At 32.1% G+C, this 5490-nt stretch overlaps 1 long non-coding RNA gene across 2 annotated transcripts; it reads right to left on the bottom strand.

Annotated features, from left to right (window-relative positions):
* Positions 1-2359: 2359 nt before the first annotated feature.
* Positions 2360-5173, bottom strand: LOC134715526 (uncharacterized). Of its 2 annotated transcripts, none has more exons than XR_010106742.1 (3): positions 4994-5173; positions 3086-4909; positions 2360-2609 (listed from the first exon to the last, which is right to left on the bottom strand). It is a non-coding gene; the product is annotated as an uncharacterized LOC134715526 (long non-coding RNA). The 2 variants fall into 2 exon arrangements; XR_010106743.1 differs by having other exon boundaries at positions 3086-4173; positions 4258-5173.
* Between the last annotated feature and the right edge of the window lie 317 nt (positions 5174-5490).

Genomic DNA, 5490 nt, shown 5'->3' on the forward strand with positions numbered 1-5490 from the left:
AAAAAGAAATTAAAATTGCCACAAATTATATATTTAACAAATTCGTCAAATTGCCAGCCTAAATTTTTATTAATCTTTTCTGAATTCTGATTGTGTAATAGAGAGTTATCTCCCACTGAAAGAAACAGTCTTGCTGTTTATTGTAATAGTCTCCCTTGAAGTAAAAATTCTAACAGGATTTACTTTGCATGGCATATAATTTTAATCATGTACAGGAAAAACAATTATCAATTTGATAATATCTTTTTTTGTGTGTTTTTATTGTGCAAAATAACAAAAATTAGTGTTGCCTTATATATAATCTTTATAGACTTTATCCCATTTTCCTGATAATGTACAGAACTAATTGGCTTAAATATACTTGCATTATTTCTTTCATGACTAAGCCTCAGACTTGTTTGAAGATCAATGTGATAATTAATCTTCATTCCAGCTGCTATCCTTGCTGCTTGATTGCTGACATGAAAAATCCTTGGACTTGGTTGAAGATCTAAGAAAACTTCTTCCATAGAGTTGCTACTCATCTGCTATCTGGATTGAAACTTGGTACTGGCCACCTTCTGAAACAAAAACTAAAATTATCAATAAGATTATAATTATAAAAATGCTGTTGGTCAATATAAATGAAAAAGACATATATTCCTTCAAGCTTCATATACTGATCTGCATCAATGGAGCCATTTGCAGCATCTTATTTGGCGACCAATTGTAATTTGTAGGTATTCATATCGTGGTTTAGCCAAAGCCTGCATACATTAGTCTTTTCAATGACATCAGTGTGATCAATTCAAAATTTTAGAACCTTTAGCCAACAACAAAAAAACATTTAACCTCTTACAACTTTAAGCCTACTGGGTGCACATTTTTTCCCTGTAAACTTATATGATGATGATAAAATTTGTTTAAATAGAAGAATTATATACGTACTTGTATTTAAGATATATTATACCACAAGTCTTACTCCCCTTCATGAAAACATTGGCACTGTTTTATAATCTAAAAAGAAATTAAAATTGCCACAAATTATATATTTTACAAATTTGTCAAATTGCCAGCCTAAATTTTTATTAATCTTTTCTGTATTCTGATTGTGTAATAGAGAGTTATCTCCCACTGAAAGAAACAGTCTTGCTGTTTATTGTAAGAGTCTCCCTTGTAGTAAAAATTCTAACAGGATTTACTTTGCATGGCATTAAATTTTAATCATGTACCGGAAAAACAATTATCAATCTGATAATATCTTTTTTTGTGTGTTATTGTGCAAAATAACAAAAATGAGCTTTGCCTTATAGATAATCCTTCTAGACTTTATCCCATTTTCCTGATAATGTACAGAACTAATTGGCTTAAATATACTTGCATTATTTCGTTCATGATTAAGCCTCAGACTTGTTTGAAGATCAATGTGATAATTGATCTTCATTCCAGCTGCTATCCTTGCTGCTTGATTGCTGACATGGCAAAGCCTCTGACTTGGTTGAAGATCTAATTAAACTTCTTCCATGGAGTTGCTACTCATCTGCCATCTGGATTGAAACTTGGTACTGGCCACCTTCTGAAACAAAAACTAAAATTATCAATAAGATTATAATTATAAAAATGCTGTTGGTCAATATAAATGAAAAAGACATATATTCCTTCAAGCTTCATATACTGATCTGCATCAATGGAGCCATTTGCAGTGTCTTATTTGGTGACAAATTGTAATTTTGTAGGTACTTCATATCGTGGTTTAGCCAAAGCCTGCATACATTAGTCTTTTCAATGACATCAGTGTGATCAATTCAAAATTTTAGAACCTTTAGCCAACAACAAAAAAACATTTGACCTCTTACAACTTTAAGCCTACTGGGTGCACATTTTTTCCCTGTAAACTTATATGAATATGATAAAATTTGTTTAAATAGAAGAATTATATACGTACTTGTATTAAAGATATAGTATACCACAAGTCTTACTCCCCTTCATGAAAACATTGGCACTGTTATATAATCTAAAAAGAAATTGCCACAAATTATATATTTAACAAATTTGTCAAATTGCCAGCCTAAATTTTTATTAATCTTTTCTGTATTCTGATTGTGTAATAGAGAGTTATCTCCCAATGAAAGAAACAGTCTTGCTGTTTATTGTAATAGTCTCCCTTGAAGTAAAAATTCTAACAGGATTTACTTTGCATGGCATTGAATTTTAATCATGTACAGGAAAAACAATTATCAATTTGATAATATCTTTTTTTGTGTGTTTTTATTGTGCAAAATAACAAAAATGAGTGTTGCCTTATAAATAATCTTTATAGACTTTATCCCATTTTCCTGATAATGTACAGAACTAATTGGCTTAAATATACTTGCATTATTTCTTTCATGACTAAGCCTCAGACTTGTTTGAAGATCAATGTGATAATTAATCTTCATTCCAGCTGCTATCCTTGCTGCTTGATTGCTGACATGGCAAAGCCTCGGACTTGTTGAAGATCTAAGTAAACTTCTTCCATGGAGTTGCTACTCATCTGCCATCTCGACTGAAACTTGGTCCTTCCTTTAAGCTTCTTTCCAGATCTGTGTCAATGGCAAAATTTTCTGTATCTACCGGTATGCTCTTTTTGCCTACAATTCATTAACCATTTTCATTTTAACTTTTAATCAGTACTATGAAGACTGATTAATGATAACATCATTAAGTCTGAAATTAATGTATGCTGATAATTATCAGAATGTGGTGGCTAAACAAAACAATCTGATGTATACATTTTGACAAAAAGTCATATTTTCCCAATTAAAATGGAAATAAATATGTAAATATCCAAATTGTCAATATTAAGTCTATTTGTTGTAATAATTAACTCAGAAATTAATGTAATGCAATAATTGTCTTATTTCAAATCCTAAATTGGGGGGATCAGTCTATTTCTAATTACAATAATTCTTTTTAAATTTATTGCATAAGAAAAAATTTGAGCAAGAAATCAGGGACGATTTTGTAATAAAGTTTCAAGCAGTCTTTCAAATGAAAAACTAATTTTGAATACCTAAGTTTAAGAAAAAAAAAGTTTTAATCACAATTGTAATGAACAAATACTTACATCATCATTATCTGGCACCTAACATACAACAATTTTCCTTCAGGTCTAGGACTGGACTTTCATCTGGGCTCTTCCATCTGTAATACAAACTTAAATCATCTTAATAAATTTGGTCAAAAAGACATACATTCATGCACACAATCTTATCTTAACATACCTGTCCTTTTGATCCTTTGACGCCACCTAGAGGAAATTTGGACAAAAAAACATACAAAAATGCACACAATCTTATCTTAACATACCTATCCTACTGTACCTTTTACGCCACCTAGAGGAAATTTGGACAAAAAGTCATACATTCATGCACACAATCTTATCTTAAAATACCTGTCCTTTTGATCCTTTACGCCACCTAGAGGAAATTTGGACAAAAAAACATACAAAAATGCACACAATCTTATCTTAACATACCTGTCCTACTGTACCTTTGACGCCACCTAGAGGAAATTTGGACAAAAGGACATACATTCATGCACACAATCTTATCTTAACATACCTGTCCTTTTGACGCCACCTAGAGGAAATTTGGACAAAAAGACATTTAAACATGCACACAATCTTATCTTAACATACCTTTCCTTTTGATCCTTTACACCACCTAGAGGAAATTTGGACAAAAAGACATACATTCATGCACACAATCTTATCTTAACATACCTGTCCTTTCAACGCCACCTAGAAGAAATTTGGACAAAAAGACATTTAAACATGCACACAATCTTATCTTAACATACCTTTCCTTTTGATCCTTTACACCACCTAGAGGAAATTTGGACAAAATGACATACATTCATGCACACAATCTTATCTTAATATACCTGTCCTTTTGATCCTTTGACGCCACCTAGAGGAAATTTGGACAAAAAGACATACAAAAATGCACACAATCTTATCTTAACATACCTGTCCTTTTGACGCCACCTAGAAGAAATTTGGACAAAAAGACATTTAAACATGCACACAATCTTATCTTAACATACCTTTCCTTTTGATCCTTTACACCACCTAGAGGAAATTTGGACAAAAATACATACAAAAATGCACACAATCTTATCTTAACATACCTGTCGTTTGATCCTTTGACGCACCTAGAAGAAATTTGGACAAAAAGACATTTAAACATGCACACAATCTTATCTTAACATACCTTTCCTTTTGATCCTTTACACCACCTAGAGGAAATTTGGACAAAAAGACATACATTCATGCACACAATCTTATCTTAACATACCTGTCCTTTCGACGCCACCTAGAAGAAATTTGGACAAAAAGACATTTAAACATGCACACAATCTTATCTTAACATACCTTTCCTTTTGATCCTTTACACCACCTAGAGGAAATTTGGACAAAATGACATACATTCATGCACACAATCTTATCTTAATATACCTGTCCTTTTGATCCTTTGACGCCACCTAGAGGAAATTTGGACAAAAAGACATACAAAAATGCACACAATCTTATCTTAACATACCTGTCCTTTTGACGCCACCTAGAAGAAATTTGGACAAAAAGACATTTAAACATGCACACAATCTTATCTTAATATACCTGTCCTTTTGATCCTTTGACGCCACCTAGAGGAAATTTGGACAAAAAGACATACAAAAATGCACACAATCTTATCTTAACATACCTGTCCTTTTGACGCCACCTAGAAGAAATTTGGACAAAAAGACATTTAAACATGCACACAATCTTATCTTAACATACCTTTCCTTTTAATCCTTTACACCACCTAGAGGAAATTTGGACAAAAATACATACAAAAATGCACACAATCTTATCTTAACATACCTGTCGTTTGATCCTTTGACGCACCTAGAAGAAATTTGGACAAAAAGACATTTAAACATGCACACAATCTTATCTTAACATACCTTTCCTTTTGATCCTTTACACCACCTAGAGGAAATTTGGACAAAAAGACATACATTCATGCACACAATCTTATCTTAACATACCTGTCCTTTCGACGCCACCTAGAAGAAATTTGGACAAAAAGACATTTAAACATGCACACAATCTTATCTTAACATACCTTTCCTTTTGATCCTTTACACCACCTAGAGGAAATTTGGACAAAATGACAAACATTCATGCACACAATCTTATCTTAATATACCTGTCCTTTTGATCCTTTGACGCCACCTAGAGGAAATTTGGACAAAAAGACATACAAAAATGCACACAATCTTATCTTAACATACCTGTCCTTTTGACGCCACCTAGAAGAAATTTGGACAAAAAGACATTTAAACATGCACACAATCTTATCTTAACATACCTTTCCTTTTAATCCTTTACACCACCTAGAGGAAATTTGGACAAAAATACATACAAAAATGCACACAATCTTATCTTAACATACCTGTCATTTGATCCTTTGACACACCTAGAAG

Source organism: Mytilus trossulus, chromosome 4 (assembly GCF_036588685.1).
Source record: "Mytilus trossulus isolate FHL-02 chromosome 4, PNRI_Mtr1.1.1.hap1, whole genome shotgun sequence".
In the NCBI taxonomy this organism is placed as follows: domain Eukaryota; kingdom Metazoa; phylum Mollusca; class Bivalvia; order Mytilida; family Mytilidae; genus Mytilus; species Mytilus trossulus.